The following is an 8,094-nucleotide window of genomic DNA, read 5'->3' as shown; positions in this document are numbered from 1 at the left end:
CCCCCTATCCAAAAAAAATGTAAAAATAAGTTTCTTTTTTTTTAAAAAAAAAGAAGACTTTCTTACTACCCCACCCTTTATCACTTTTTTTTGTCTGTGTGAATGCACATCTTTTATCCGTTTTATCCATTTAACTACCCATTTTTAAATGGGTAATATGGATATTATTCGTTTTTACCCATTTTTAAATGAGTTGGATACCCAACCCATTTAAAATAGGTAAATATGAACGGATACCCATATTAATTACCCATTCTGCCACCCCTACTCATGATCTACACTTTCAACATATCAAATAGAAAAGAACTACTAAATGATATCAAGCAGGAAAAAGAACACTATTTCAAATGAAATAAAACTACCTTTTTCTCCTTTTAGAATCCTGTTGGGAGATGAAATAAGTTTTGCTAATTCACATGCACATCCATCTACTACATGTCATGGTATGACAGATGCCGAATACCATATCGAAATTGAAATTATTAACACTGGTTTGAGTTTCATGGTCTTTGGTATGCATTTTTAAAAAGTTTGGTATTCAGTATAGTATTTGATAATTATAAAATAATACAGAAATACCGAATATCGTACCGAAGTATATATAGTTACATATAATTCATTTTTTAAATTCTACTAGAACCAAGCATTGTTATTTTCCACTTTCTTGTTAGTTTGTTTTGCTAACACGGAGAAAAGGTATTTTGATATCTATTTGATTTTTCTCTCTTTATTTTTCCTTTTCTTAATTTGAAAGAACAATAAAACGGTGGATTATTGTTTACAGTTTATCCATTGGGACAGAGTTGTACATGGACCTAAATAGGACCTTCAACATAGAAAAATTGAAACAACAATATACCAAGTAGTATGCAGACCTTACCACTACTTGTAGGGTAGATAAGTTGTTTCCAATAGACCCTTGGCTCATGTAAACATAGAAAAAATAATACCTTAAGAGAAAAGGAAAATGGAACAGATTCCAATTCTTCATATTTCTAAAAGGTATTCATGATATGTTAGGCCCAATTAAGCACTACAATGAGCTGTTGAATTATGGCCAAGTACATAAAGCAAGAGTAATGAATAGACATAAAGCAAAAGATACCTTCCTCTATTGCCTCAATTATTCAATTAGTTGAGTCATACTTTTTGAAAAGAGAAAACAGGACAGTTTTACTAATTACAAGCAAAAGAGAGAGAGAGAGCAATCATTGATCATTCTTGTTTGCAAATTACTCTTAACATTCAACAGGTAAAGTAAAGTTCTATCTTAGTAGAAAAATTTGTCTTCTCAAAATCATTTTGTGTTTTCTTGTATGATTTGCAGATTTCAGAAATGGAGTTGGCGGTGCATTTCTCTCTTCAGCTTTGAATGTTCTCTTTGATAGGCTTGCTCCTCTGGGTGATCTTCTCAACATGTTTCGGAAGCATAAGGATCATGTTCGGCTCTTAAAGAAGCTGAAAATGACTTTGCGTGGTCTTCAGATTGTGCTAAGTGATGCAGACAATAAGCAAGCATCAAATCCATCTAGCATAATTTAAGTTATTTAAATGCGTGGTCTTCAAATTTGCCATTTTGCTTTGAGGAAGACGATGATAAAGGGCCATTTTGCATTTAAAATTAATTTAGGTTATTTAAAAGCTGACCAATAGAAAATCGCCACGTTATTAATGAATTTATTAATTGGGTTTAAATTGGGACCATTAAANAAAGTAAAGTTCCTTTAGTAATTGAAGATAGAAATATTTATCTTCTCAAATTAATTTCTTAAAATCATTTTGTGGTTCTTTGTTTTGCTTTGCAGGTTGTGAAGATGTTTCAAAAGCATACAAATGATGTTCAGATCTTAAAGAAGCTGAGGATGACTTTCTTTGGTCTTGACGCTGTGCTAATATTTCGTCATGGTTTCTTATGTATAAAAATAATATTAAATAAGGTATCAAAAATACATGCTAATTAAAAAGGCATGCTACAATAATATCAATAATTTGCTATAGAGAAAAAAATATTATAGGAGAAAAATAATTAAAGAGTAATGACTTTTATAAAAGAAGAAAAAAATATGGGACCTAAAGGTAGACACCAAGGGTATTTTAAGGGTAATTTTATACCATTTCTAATAGTTTAAGGGTATTTTAGGCTCTTTTCCATTTAATTAAACATTGAGTTTTTTTTAATTAGGTGACATGGATCTCTAATAAGAGGCCACGTGTCACAAATGGTTTACAAAACTGGAATATATTTTTTGTTAAAAAATAATGGCATGAATGAATCATAATTTTTGTAACGGCAGTACCATGGATGAGCTAACCTTTTATACAATGACATAGATAAGCCATTTTTAATAATTCAATGACATATTTGAGTTTTTTTCCTTATTTCAAACACTTATTACTATTTCCAAAAAATACATATACTAAAATTGATAATGTTTGCTCTTTCTATTCTCAAACTCAGTAATATTTCAGAAAATGCTTCTTCTTTTTTTAGGCTTAAGTCATCGACCGCCACTTAAAGTTGTTCCCATAATTCATTTGAACACCTCAACTAAGGTTTATATCTATTGAACACCTCTACCCCTCAGAATTGATATCATTTTGACATTTTTTTAATAATCAGTAAAAAATTTAAAGTGTGTGAGCTACATTCGCGGTGACATGGCACAATAACGAATTAAATTGTGACACGTGTCATTTGGGTTCAAAAAATTCTTTAAGAAAATATTATAAATTTCTTTAAAAAAAATAATAGAAAAGTAAAAATTAGCCCTACACAACCCACCCACCAAAACCTTAGGAATCAGCCGCCACCACAGTCCGTCCACCCGTTCGCCTATCCGTCCGTCCAACATTTATTTCTGTAATCAACACCATAGATGTCATCTACCCTCTCCCTTTTATTCTGATTTGCGATTTTCATCCCTATCATAACTGTCATTTCTCCTATCTCATTCTCTTCCTCAAACATCTATTAAAAATTATCGATAATCTTATATTGTGAGTTCTTTAGGGTTTGAATTCTTTAACAATTTCAAATAAAAACAATTAAATTTGTACTATTCTTGCTAGAAAAAATGGAGATTCACCGAATTTTTTCACTTTTGACCCAATCTGATTTTATTTTCTTGATTAAATTTCCTTCAACAACTTTAACTCTTTTGAAATTTTCAGTTAGATTTTTTCAGATTTATATCAGTTCTTTTGAATTTTTCTGGTTTGACTGTCATTTGTTTAATAGTTCATTTTATGAGAAGAGAAAATAATTTTAAAAATGATGTTGGTTTTTTTCTTTTCTACAACTCATGTCAACTTTACAAAACAAGACAAACACTATAATGAATGAGTCCCCCACCTGGGGTTGGCACTTGCCCCCCCCCCCCCCCCCNCCCCCCCTAATTAAGAACCCTTCCCCTCTTGCTTCAATTATTTAATTGAATAGTCTTTTGGTCTTTGTCAGGTGAAAAGTCTTATTTTTGGAAAGGCATAATACATAAATATGCCTTTTAACTTGATTTCAAATTACATTTATGCTCTTCAACTTTGGATGTGCACAAGTAGACAGTTAAACTTGTATAAAATTGAACAAATAAACACACATGTCCTACATGGCATCCTACATGTCATATTTTGTCCTACGTGTATTGTGCCATGTAGGACTCATGTGGTTACTTGTTCAATTTTATACAAGTTTAAGTGTCTATTTGTGCATATCTAAAGTTGGAGGACATAAACGTAAAATAAAGCCAAGTTAAATGACACATTTATGTATTATGCCTTTTGGAAAAGAGAAAAAAGACAACTTTTAAAAAAAAAAAAAAAATTAGTTATAATGGAATTTATGTATTATTTATGCATGATTTACTTATTTATGTTTTGTTTTATTTATTCTGTCTTCTATCCTGCATAAAATAATACTATATAAATTTCCTCATATTAAAATCTAAGTGTATTAGTTATGTGAATTTCTAAATTGTAAATCAAATACAATATTAATTTTATACATGAATAACTTACGACTTACCCAGATATCAAACATTTTATTACTTATACACTTGCATAATTTATTTCCAAACCAGCTACCAAACGACCCATAATCAGCATCAACAGGTAAAGTAAAGTTCCTTTAGTAATTGAAGATAGTTCTCAAATTAATTTCTTAAAATCATTTTGTGGTTCTTTGTTTTGCTTTGCAGGTTGTGAAGATGTTTCAAAAGCATACAAATGATGTTCAGATCTTAAAGAAGCTGAGGATGACTTTCTTTGGTCTTGACGCTGTGCTAATATTTCGTCATGGTTTCTTATGTATAAAAATAATATTAAATAAGGTATCAAAAATACATGCTAATTAAAAAGGCATGCTACAATAATATCAATAATTTGCTATAGAGAAAAAAATATTATAGGAGAAAAATAATTAAAGAGTAATGACTTTTATAAAAGAAGAAAAAAATATGGGACCTAAAGGTAGACACCAAGGGTATTTTAAGGGTAATTTTATACCATTTCTAATAGTTTAAGGGTATTTTAGGCTCTTTTCCATTTAATTAAACATTGAGTTTTTTTTAATTAGGTGAACTGGATCTCTAATAAGAGGCCACGTGTAACAAATGGTTTACAAAACTAGAATATATTTTCTGTTAAAAAATAATGGCATTAATGAATCATAATTTTTGTAACGGCAGTACCATGGATGAGCCAACCTTTTATACAATGAGATAGATAAGCCATTTTTAATAATTCAATGACATATTTGAGTTTTTTCTCTTATTTCAAACACTTATTACTATTTCCAAAAAATACATATACTAAAATTGATAATGTTTGCTCTTTCTATTCTCAAACTCTGTAATATTTCAGAAAATGTTGCTTCTTTTTTTAGGCTTAAATCATCGTCCGCCACTTAAAATTATCCTCATAATTCATTTGAACATCTTAACTAAGGTTTATACCTGTTGAACACCTCTACCCCTCAAAATTGATATCGTTTTGACATTTTTTTAATAATCAGTAAAAAATTTATAAGTGTGTGAGCTACACTCGCGATGACATGGCACAATAAAAAATTAAATTGTGACACGTATCATTTGGGTTCAAAAAATTATTTAAGAAAATATTATAATTTCTTTAATAAATAAATAAATATAAAGTAATAGAAAAGTAGTAAAAATTATCCCTACACAACCCACCCACCCAAAACCTTCCGGTAGGAATCAGCCGCCACCACAGTTCGTCCACCAGTTCGCCTACCCGTCCGTCCAACATTTATTTCTGTAATCAACACCATAGATGTCATCTACCTTCTCCCTTTTATTCTGATTTGCGATTTTCATCACTATCATATCTGTCATTTCTCTTATCTCTTTCTCTTCCTCAAACATCTATTAAAATTTGTCGATAATCTTATATTGTGAGTTCTTTAGGGTTTGAATTCTTTAACAATTTCAAACAAAAATAATCAAATTGTACTATTCTTGCCGGAGAAAATGGAGGTTCACCGAATTTTTTCACTTGTGATCCAATCTGATTTTATTTTCTTGATTAAATTTTCTTCAACAACTTTAACTCTTTTGAAATTTTCAGTTAGATTTTTTCAGATTTATATCAGTTCGTTTGAATTTTTTTGGTTTGACTGTCATTTGTTTAATAGTTCATTTTATGAGAAGAGAAAATAATTTTAAAAATGATGTTGGTTTTTTTCTTTTCTACAACTCATGTCAACTTTACGAAACAAGACAAACACTATAATGAATGAGTCCCCCACCTAATTAAGAACCCTTCCCCTCTTGCTTCAATTATTTAATTGAATAGTCTTTTGTCTACTTGTTGGGTGAAAGTCTTTGTCAGGTGAAAAGTCTTACTTTTTGGAAAAGAGAAAAAAAGACAATTTTGCTTTTTTTTTTTTTTTAATTAGTTATAATGGAATTTATGTATTATTTATGCATGATTTATTTATTTATGTTTATTTATTCTGTCTTCTATCCTGCATAAATTAATATTATATAGATTTCCTCATATTAAAATCTACGTGTATTAGTTATGTGAATTTCTAAATTGTAAACCAAACACAATATTAGTTTTATACATGAATAACTTACCACTTACCTAGATATCAAATATTTTTTTACTTATATACATGAAATTTAATACTTGCATAATTCATTTCCAAATCAGCTACCAAACGACCCATAGTCAGCATCAACAGGTAAAGTAAAGTTCCTTTAGTAATTGAAAATAGAAATATTTATCTTCTCAAATTAATTTCTTAAAATCACTTTGTGGTTCTTTGTTTTGCTTTGCAGGTGTTGAAGATGTTTCAAAAGCATACAAATGATGTTCAGATCTTAAAGAAGCTGAGGATGACTTTATTTGGTCTTGAGGCTGTGCTAATATTTCGTAATGTTAACATCATGGTTTCTTATGTATAAAAATAATAGTAAATAAGGTATATAATATACCTAATACATGTATTATTTTCTCTAATATCTCGTATCAAATGACCTCTAAGTCTTAAATTTGCAAGGCAGAAAATAGGAATTTAAAGACTTACTGAATATTATGACAGGTCAAAAGAAAAGTATGACACTTAAATTAAAACTGAAAAAATATAAAGTTCTAACAAATTTATTTCATTGATTCTTTACTTAATAATCCTACTGAGTTAAATTATTAGAGATTTGTAACTTGTGTTAACACACTATTACTATAACAATATATTATACATACCTATTATTATCTCCAAAAACACATACTAGAACTGCTAACTTGCTTCTTCAAGGAACTTTGTCACTAAAACATTGTGCTTCAATACCTAGAGGATCGGGTGATGACAATTCGATGTACAAAATATTTCGTGTAAAACGATTGTATCTCAAGGAATGTGATGTAGTCAGCATAACCAAAAAACAAAAATTAGTATCTGCTTTCACGGGTCAAATCTGTATGACGTATAAGTCACACCGAAACAAATTTACATAGCACAATTTATTGTTTCTCCCACCCCACTTTATTACCATTTGTCAACTTTATTCTTCCCCATTTAGTTTTTTTTTTTTGCAAAGCCTTTCAAGTTAAATTGAAAAATGAGGAGACCGCCAGTGGATATTCTTTTTACACTGGCACATAATTCTACTCATTTCTTTTCTCATTATTTTTATTTATATTTTATAAAATATAAATAGTAAATATAGTAATATAAGGTAATTAGGATTCTAAATTTATTTTACCCGTTAGTTTTAGGATTCTGTTTCCTCACTTATTGAAAATAGGAATATTAAAAAATGAAGAGACACGTGATTCCATATTATTTTTTTAGTTAATCCAAATGATTTTTAAAAAAAATTAAAAAGAAGTTTCGATAAATTCTTCATGTTGAAAAAGGTGCAGAATAAATTTTTTGATGAATACTAAAAAAAAAGTTCTATTTCAATTTTGCTTCCTTGAAAATAAAATTTCTTACAGTAATTTGCTATAGAAAAAATTCTTTTATTTTTGAGTCTCCCCCTAATTACGAACCCTACCCCTCTTGCTTCAATTATTGAATTGAGAAAATAATGAATAGTCATTGTCTTCTTGTTAGGTGAAAGTCTTTGTCTTCTTGTTGGGTGAAAAATCTTATTTTTTGAAAAAGAGAAATAAAGACAATTTGTTTTTTTCTTTAAGTAGTTACTCCATAAGGAATTTATGTATTATTTTATCTGTGATTTACTTATTTATGTATTACTTATTTCATCTTTTATTCTGCATAAATTAATATATAGATTTTCTCATATTAATCTATACATGTATTAGTTACGTGAATTTCTAAATTGTAAACCAAACATCATATTAATTAATTTTATACATGAATAACTTACCTCTTAACCAACTAACAAACATGATATTACTTATACACAATTTAACATTTACCTAATTCATTAAACCATTTTGTGGTTCTTTATTTTGCTTTGGAGATATGGTGCATGTTCAGAAGCTGAGAATGACGTTGTTTGGTCTTGAGGTTATGCTAATATTCGGTAATGTTAACGTCATGGTTTATTTTTCGGTCTTGAGTTTGCTCACTTCGTTTCAATATAAGTATCTTAGTTTACTTGAGCA

The 8,094-nt window shown here is 29.0% G+C and overlaps 2 protein-coding genes across 2 annotated transcripts in view; both read left to right on the top strand.

The window, feature by feature from the left end:
- The window catches only part of LOC125844247 (putative disease resistance RPP13-like protein 1), a 75,181-nt gene that overhangs the window by 58,251 nt on the left and 8,836 nt on the right, over positions 1 to 8,094 (top strand).
- LOC125844249 (putative disease resistance RPP13-like protein 1) overlaps positions 1,170 to 8,094 on the top strand; it is a 117,107-nt gene continuing 110,182 nt past the window's right edge. The window contains exon 1 of the mRNA XM_049523526.1: positions 1,170 to 1,252. The gene's annotated coding sequence lies outside the window, so the exon portion shown is untranslated. The remainder of the gene's footprint in view (positions 1,253 to 8,094) is intronic.

This window comes from Solanum stenotomum, chromosome 11 (genome assembly GCF_019186545.1).
Source record: "Solanum stenotomum isolate F172 chromosome 11, ASM1918654v1, whole genome shotgun sequence".
NCBI lineage: Eukaryota > Viridiplantae > Streptophyta > Magnoliopsida > Solanales > Solanaceae > Solanum > Solanum stenotomum.
The sequence above is the reverse complement of the archived record's forward strand: the minus strand, read 5'-3'. Positions and strand labels throughout refer to the sequence as shown.